General features: G+C 36.7%; 1 pseudogene; it reads right to left on the reverse strand.

The window, feature by feature from the left end:
• Positions 1–1,376: 1,376 nt before the first annotated feature.
• Positions 1,377–2,304, reverse strand: LOC101440167 (L-lactate dehydrogenase A chain-like; annotated as a pseudogene).
• Positions 2,305–9,211: the final 6,907 nt, after the last annotated feature.

Below are 9,211 nucleotides of genomic sequence, written 5' to 3' on the forward strand. Positions count from 1 at the left end.
GTGCCATAAGATCTTGTGCTTGGTTGCCCATTTTTTTTAAGACTCCCCCATGTAACCAGTTTAGCTCCTTGGGTAATCTTCAGGGGGATATTAGTCAGTTGCAGATTGAGTGCTTCCAGGCTTGGTATCAGGTTGTGTTGCAGATTCCACCAGGACATGGTATGGTTTTATGTACTTTTCTGGAAGCTAAAGAGGTCGTCCTGGGGAGACAACACATGCATACCTTCCTACCCACGTTAGTAAATTTACTGGACCATGCCAATTACCATTAGCTTTTTATCTATCCAGGGGTTCGTATAACACTTTAGGATAAATTTTTACAATGGTATTTGAAAATGTCATTGTGATGCTCTATAACCATCCTCATTGCAATTTAAAAATTTTAAAGTATATAAGGCTATTTGTATGAAATCCTTTGGACTGGTTAGACCTAACACCCTATTCCCCTGTTTTGTTTTGTAAGCATAGTTTTAAGGTGAAGCGAGATTATTTTGTAAAAAAAAATATTTGTTAAGATAATATTATTAATATAATTAAATAGGGTTAAAATTATAGGTCTTTTATACAGTTAGTTTTTTTTATTAGGCTAGGATAGATGGTTGGGTTATACACACAGCTTTGGGAAAGCACTGTAAACTTTACTGTTGGCTTGTTTACATATGAATGCAGGCTGACTTGTCTTGTTTAAGGAGATGCTAGAGAAAGCTTTAGCAACTTTTAAAATAAAGTGATAGTGATATAATTTTGGATATTAATTTTTGTAATAAACTAACAATATTTAGGATTGCTGCACATAGCAGTGGTGTTACTTTATTTTTTTCACTCTTCATCGTTTATTTGACAATTTTGAGTTATGAAAGTTGAACAGTTGGTTGTATTGTAATAGGTAGATCTCTTTTTTTTACATTACATGGCAATGTGCACTACTTTGATACATTTGGTACACAAAATAAGATCCTTTAAAATAGTTATGTACAAGACATGCAATGTTGGATTTACACCCTGGAGTTCAGGATGTGATTGACTGGGAGGAAAGAAGGTGGACTAGGCATGTTTGGTGAAGGAACCAGAAGGTATAAAACACACAGTAACCACACATTCTTCTGGTTTGAAAGGCAACTGCAGCACGTGCATTGGCACTGGTGCCTCAGAGATGAACTATTTTATATAACCAGCTTGGGGCTATATAAGTTAGATATCATCTTCAGTATCAGGAAATAACTTTAGGGTTTTACGAACCATTCCTATGTCTAACTTTTTTTCCTAGGTCGTCTTATTATTACTGCTGTAATCCCAGATCAGATAAAAAGAACAGGAACAATCCCCAACTAAAATCCTGTTGTAGCCTAAACAATGAATTGGTACATTAGAAGACTTTAAAATTGCAGCTCTTTTTGTATCCCCCAAAGTGTATCTGCACTCTTCTTCAAACGGGCCTCTTCTTCAGGAGTCAGAGTCACCTTGACAACATCTGAGATTCCATTCAGTCCCAAGATGCAAGGAACACTAAGGAAGACTTTTATTGCATAGATTCCCTTCTTTTATTGCATAGATTCCCTTCATCATGACGGAAACCTGATAGACACGTCTAATTCTTCATTATAGTTTCTGCCAAATCTGCCACAGATAACCCAATGGACCAGGGGATATAGCCTTTCAGTTTGATCACCTCATAAGCACTGTCAACCACCTGTTTGTGAACCTCTTTCCACTGTTACTTATCTGCATCAGTTCCTAAATCAGGGTGCAGAATTTTCAAGGAGACACCGGCAACATTCACTCCACTCCACACAGGCACACTAGAGTCTCCATGTTCCCCAAGGACCCAGCCATGACAGCTTGATAGGTGAACTCCCAGCCTCTCCCCCATTAGGTGATGGAACCGGGCTGAATTCAGATTGCAACCACTTCCAATAACATGGTTTTTGGGAAAGCCACTTAATTTCCAAGCCACAAAGGTCAATATATCCACTGGATTGGAAACAACAAGCAACTTGCAGTTCAGGCTGTAGTTTTACAACATTAGGAATGATGAATTTAAAGATGTTTACACTGGACCAAATTAAGATGGCTTTCTCCCTCTTGTTGGTGAGCCCCTGCTGTGATAATAACCAGCTTGGAGTTTGCAGTCACACTATAGTCTTTGCCAGAGACAATTTTTGGTGTTCTAAGGAAAAGGGTGCCATGTTGGCGATCCATCATCTCTCCCTTCAGTTTGTCTTCTATGACATCCACAAGTGCAAATTCACCTGCCAGTTCCTTCATCGGGATACTGATAGCACAGGCCATGCCAACAGCACCAACCCCAACAACTGTAATCTTATTCTGAGGGGTCTGTTCTTCCTTAAGAAGATTCTGAATTAGCTGATCCTTGAGAGTTACCACCTTAGATTTGGAATAGGAAGGAACCGGGACTACACATCAAGCAGGCTTCTGCGGCACACGGTGCTTGGATCCAGACTCTGCGGCTGCAGCTCCGGGACTCCGTGTTACTTTAATTTATTTTAGTTTACTGTTTTATATCATCCTGTGGCTGCTTTTTTAAATTAATTAATTAATTAATTAATATTTTATTTTAATTTATTTTATTTATTTTTAATTGTAATTTGAAGATGCATAGATCATGAAAAATTTTACATTAAAAAATGTAAAAGGTTTCCACATTAACCCCCCCCCCCACTCCTCCCACATTAACAACCTCTTTCATTATTGTGGCACATTCATTGTATTTGTTAAATACATTTTGGAGCACGGCTGCACCACATGGATTATAATTTACATTGCAGTTTACACTCCCCCCTAGTCCATTCAGTGGGTTAAGGTAGGATATATAATGTTCAGCATCTGTCCCTGCAATATCTTTTAGGACAACTCCAAGTCCCAAAAATGCCCCCACATCACATCTCTTCTTCCCTCTCCCTGCCCTCAGCAACTACCATGACTACTTTCTCCACATCAATGCTACAGTTTCTTCCATTACTTAGTCACAATAGTTCTATAGTAGAATACCAGTAAGTCCACTCTAATCCATATTTTATTCCCCCATCCTGTGGAACTGGGATGGTGATGTCCACCCCACCTCTATATCGAGAGGGGGGTTAGACCCACATGGTTGATGGATGTGATTCTCCTGGTTGGAGTTGGAGTCACTCTCGGTTCCTTGTTGTGGTGGTTTACCATCTTCACCTCCCTGTTAGCTGACCTGGGTAAGTCCAACAAACCGGAGAGTAGGAGTTGCAACTCTTCTGAGGCTCAGGGCCTAGCTGTCACATGGCCAGTCCAAAGATTGAAGTCTCCTGGTTATACACCAACCCCAGCGTCAACCACAGGTTCAGTAAAGGCGACAGAAGAGGCATGCATAGAAAGGTCACATCTGAGTTCAACTCCATCTCACTCAGGAACACAATTTCCAGAGTAGGGTGCCCTGACAAGTCACTGAACTCCAAAGCCAACCGCCATGACCATAGATCCTCTGTGTCTCCGTAGCCCTCAGGAGTACCAGTAGCTTGTGTTGTATCTACTTTGGCTGTCTCTGGGATCCTGCTGAGGTGTGCATAAGTGCGACCCCTCTGATGACCTCCTGACTCTTTTTTGAAGACTCTAAGCCATATAAACTCGTTTGTCTTTGCCATTTCCCCCTTTATTCAAGGTTTTTTCTAGTTGCATCACTAGTTAGTGATCAGTAGTAATCCCTTGGTGCCAGGGAGACTCATCCCTGAGAGTCATGTCCCATGCTGGGGGGAAGGTAATACATTTACATGCTGAGTTTGGCTTAGAGAGTGGCTGTGGCAGCTTTTAATGTGAATTGGACAAGCATGAGTTAAAGTCTTTGCCTTGTGGCACCTTTCAGTGGAAATTAGATGAGTATGAGTTAGAGCATTTGCTTTCTGATTTCCAGGCAGAGAGGTTGTTTTTATGATATATATATATATATAATCCCCCCTCTTGTGGCTTGCTTGCTGTCTGCTGTGTACATTCGTTGTGCATTCTTCTGTGTGTCTGTATTTAGGTTTTATTTATGCCACCCCCCTTGTGGCTTGCTTGTTGTCTCCTCTCCTTGTCCATTAGGTACATGCTTTTCTGTGTTTTTACTTGTCTCCCTTTTTGTTGCGTCACCTTGCTGAGTCGGCACACCATGGCGCTTGCGGGCTGGGCAGCACTCTATGGCATGTGGCTCAGTGGTTCTCTGCATCATGTGGGCAAGCCTGCCTTCACAAGGAGACCCCTGGTACGCAAACCCAGGGACTACCATATGGTAGATGGGAGCCCAACTGATTGAACCACAGCTGCTTCCTGATATATATGATTTTCAATAATAATTAAAATTATGATAAACAACATTATATTTTTTATAATATGCTAGAACATTGTTAAATTTTCAGGAATTTTATATATCGTTTAAGTATTCATATGAACTTTTTACTCATACAACTTTAATAGAGGGTTAAAGAATTCCTTTAGTTTTATAATACTTTTAAATATTGTTCATTAAACTTATAACATATTAAATAATCTTAACTGTTTTAATACTTTACTTCTTTTAAGGTAAAAAAACAAATCCTTTGCAAAAGCTTCAATAAAAGGTATTTTTCAGGATTTGAATTTGAAAAAGCATGTTTGAACATTGTTTCCTTAAAAGTAATAAGGCTTGCTTTTTATAAATGATAAGATTAAAGAACAAAAAGCTATTTTGATAAAACAGACTTTCTTTGTATTCCGATTATCCATGAGAAAATAAACCTTATATAAACTTCTACTAAAACAAATTAATGACTTAAGAAACTTTGAGAAAGAACAAAATTTAACTTTGCATTACTATACTATTTGATACTAAAGCTTTTAAAACTTAGATCCATCAAATCTTATTCAACTTTATTCACAAAAATTATTTTTCTGCACACCTTTGCACTTTCTGTAATCATTCAGGTTTTGTCTTGGATTTTACTCTTTCTTAATAACTAGTCATTTTATCTTAGGACAAAATTTTTTTCTTTTTCCTTAATAATGAAAACACACTTTATACATCCTACAAACATAAGTCACCAAAATGATTTTGGAAATTGTCTCCAAGCAAACTTCTTACAACATGTAGCTACCATCACACTAAACAAATATATCAAAATAATGATTTAATTTGGTTATATGCAAATATAACTTTCCTTTATTTCAAATACCTAGTAGCATGCAATACTAGAAACAGTTTTTTAGAGGCAAGTTGGCAGGGGGAGGCTGACTGCCAGTAAGTTTTCTTGTTATAAAGTTACTTTTTGTTATTATTGTCAATTTAATTTCTGTTTAATAATGATTTCTTGGAATTAGTGACTTAAACACTTTAATTCAAACAATGCTCCACAAACTTCTAATTATTCATAACCACATAAACTATAATTATTTTATCTTAAAACAAATTTTACCTTCAGAGAACACATTCTCTCACTGATTGCTACCACAATACTTTTTACAACTTGCCGTATGCATCCAAGTTTTGTCCTGCATAATTCTACTTCAATTTCATAAAAACTAGCCATTTTATTTTAGGACAAAACATATTTTTTTGAACAAACTTATCAAATTTCAGTTAGCATTCCCACAACCTTTTTATCTTTTTAAATATTCATTTAAGTTTTACATCCTTCATTTTATCCTGTGAAGAAAAATAAACTATTTCAATTTAGGCAGGAACTGTTTTTTATGAAGAAACTTGTAGAAATTTAATTAATCAAGACTTACAATTTTTATCATTGTAGAGATTTTATTAGCATTTATATTTATGTATTAATATAAGCACTTATTTGTTTATTTATTTATATTACTATCTGGAGGTATTAAAATATACACTGACACTGAACAAACAAACACAAAAACAATTATAACACACCAACAGAAACATAATGTTTATGATTTGACCCATATTTCTAGGTCTAGAGTTACCATAATTCAAAATCTAAGGTTCCCTTGTCAGGGAAGCATGGATAAATGGTCTGTACTGTTTGAAGCAATGTAATAATCTGTTCTTCTTTCACTTTACAATTAGCTGCTTTCAATAATTGTTGTAAAGTATGGAGATAGATCCCCTGTTGCTTTGATAATGTATTTCCCATGTTATACTAGCATCTGTGATCAGCTTACCTCTCTCAAGGCAGCTGATGTCCTGTCTGTGCAGGATGCGTGGTCTGGACCAAACTACGCAGGCACGTTCCCAGGGGCCCTCTTGAAAAATTCCCCTCAGCTAGGGGAAAAATCATCTGTCCCATGTTTGGGTGCCCAGTGCTGCGGGAATGGAAGACTCACACACCAAATCTCATGTGCAGAGATGGCCCCATCTGGTTTATTTCTCTTGCTTATATATCATGGATTTTTGGATTCAGTCAAGGGCTATGGTTAAAGTTAAATTTCTCAAGGATGTTTTGTCTTGGAACAAGAAACCTTGTCTCTAGAACCACATCCTATCTAGTGGCAGGAAGGGCAAGAGGAAGCTGTTTTCAAACTTCAAGCAAAAAGAGATAACTTGTGTACAGATAGCAAGGACAGAGCTATTTTTCTCTGATGCAAGAACAGATGAGCTTTAATAAATCATTTAACTGCACCCTTGCCAAGGTGGTGGATCTAATCCCCACAAAAAAGTGGCAACAGACTCTGGGTGAGAAAGTACCTTTTATGGTAACTTGGCTTAGATTCTTTAGTACCTTGTGATTGTAAGCTTCTACTCCAAATACATACCTTTTATAAAAACCAATGTATTTCTGGTATTTTGCATCAGCACCCCTTTGGCTGATTAATACAACTCCCTAGCATGGGAATGTAATATTTTGTTGGTTATTGTGTTTGCTGTGGTTTGGATGTGCATTTCCTTAATGACTAATGATGGTGAGTATCTTCATATCTTCTTGTCCATTTGCATATCTTCTTTAGAGAAATGGCTACTCAAGTCCTTTGATCATTTTTCATTGAGTTGTTTGTCTTGTTGTTGTGGATTTATGTGTTCTTTATATATTCTGGAAACTAGATCCTTATAAGATGTAAGATTTGCAAATATTTTCTACCATTCTGTGGATTGAGTTCTTACTTTCTGGATAATATAATTTTGGTTCACAAAAGTTTTTAATTTTGTGGAAGTCCAATTTGCCTATTTTTTCTTCTGTTGCTGTGCTTGTAGTATATGTAAGAATCCATTGCCAAATTCAAAGTTGTGAAGATTTATCCCAATATTTTCTTCTAGGAGTTTTATAGTATTAGCTCTTACATTTAGTGTTTGATCATTTTGAGTTATTTTTTGTATATGGTGTGAGGTAAAGTTCCAATTTCATTCTTTTGCATGCGAATATCCAGTTTTCCCCACACCATTTATTGAAGATAATATTCTTTGCCATTGCATGTTCTTGGCACCATTGTTGAAAAATCAATTGATCATCGTTGTATGGGTTTGTTTCTGGACTCTCGATTGTGTTTCATTTATCTATATGCCTATCATTATTCTGGCTCCACACTGTTTTGATTATTTTATTTTTCTAGTAAATTTTGAAATCAGAAAGTATGAGTCATCCAAATTTGTTTTCCTTTTTCAAGATTGTTTTGGTTACCTGGGATCCTTTGCCATATGAACTTTAGTATCTTTTCTATTTCTGCAGAAATGTTTGTTGAGATTTTGATAGGGAGTGCATTGAAACTGTAGATCATACTGGGGAGTATTGCCATCCTAACAACATTAAGTGTTCCAATCATCAACATGGAATGTCTTTCTATTTATTTAGTTCTTCCTTTATTTGTGTCAGCAATGTTTTGTAGTTTCAGTGTACAAGTCCTGCACCTCCTTGATTAAATTTATTCCTATGTATTTTACTCTTTGTGATGCTATTGTAATGGAATTTTCTTGACTTTTTTTCAATTATTCCATTGCTAGTATATTGAAATACAACTTATTTTATGTGTTGATTTTGTATTCTGCAACTTTGCTGAATTCATTTATTTCAAAGTTTTTTGTAGATCCTTTAGTATTTTCTATATATACAATCATTTCACCTGTGAATAAGGTTTACTTCTTCCTTTACAATTTGGATGCCATTTATTTCTTGCCTAATTAATCCGACTAGAACTTCCAGTATAATGTTGAATAGAAATGGTAAAACCAAGCATCCTTGTCTTATTTCTGACCTTAGGGGAAAAACTTTCAATATTTCATCGACTATGATGTGAGTTGTGGATTTTTCATTTTCATAAATGACCTTTATTCATGGTAAGGAAGTTTTCTATTTCTACTTTTTCTGTATGTTAAGCAATTCTTGCATTCCTTGGTTAAATCTCACTTAGTGATGATGTAAAATACTCCATATGTTGCTGATTCAGTTTTCTAATAATTTGTTGAGAACTTTGTAAGGGCTTTTGGTCTGTAGTTTTCAAAATTGTAATTTCTTTATCTGTCTTTGGTGTTAAGGTAATGCTGGCCTTATATAATGGGTAAGAAAGCATTCCTGTGAAGCAGATTTGGCTCAACGGATAGAGTGTCCGCCTACCACATGGGAGGTCCAGGGTTCAAACCGGGACCTCCTGACCGATGTGGTGAGCTGGCCCAGGCACAGGACTGATGCATGCAAGGAGTGCTGTACCGTGCAGGGGTGTCCCCATATAGGGGAGGCTCACGCACAAGGAGTGCGCCCCGTAAGGAGAGCCGTCCAGTGCGAAAAAAGTGCAGCCTGCCCAGGAGTGGTGCTGCACACACAGAGAGCTGACGCAGCAAGATGACACAACAAAAAGAAACACAGATTCTGGGTGCCGCTTACAAGAATACAAGCGGATAGAGAAGAACGCACAGCAAAAGGACATAGAGAGCAGACAGCGGGGGGGGGGAAGGGGAGAGAAATAAATAAAAAATAAATCTTTTAAAAAAAGAAAGCATTCCTTTTTCTATCTTTTTTTGAAGAGTGTGAGAAGGATTGTTGTTCATTCTTCTTTAAATATTCTGTAGGATTCACTAATGAGGCCATCTTGTCCTGAGCTTTACTTTGTTAGGAGTTTTTTGAGTACTAATTCAGTCTCTTTACTTGTTATAAGTCTGTTCAAATTTTCTAAAATTTGGTAGTTTTTGTGTTTCTAGGAATTTTCCCTTTTCATCCAGGTTACCTAATTTTTTGAAGTAACAGTTGTTCACAGTTTTCTCATTTAATCTTTGTCTATGATTTCCTTTAGCTCTTTGAACAATTTAAGATAGTCGATT

Source organism: Dasypus novemcinctus, chromosome X, assembly GCF_030445035.2.
Source record: "Dasypus novemcinctus isolate mDasNov1 chromosome X, mDasNov1.1.hap2, whole genome shotgun sequence".
NCBI classification, from domain to species: domain Eukaryota; kingdom Metazoa; phylum Chordata; class Mammalia; order Cingulata; family Dasypodidae; genus Dasypus; species Dasypus novemcinctus.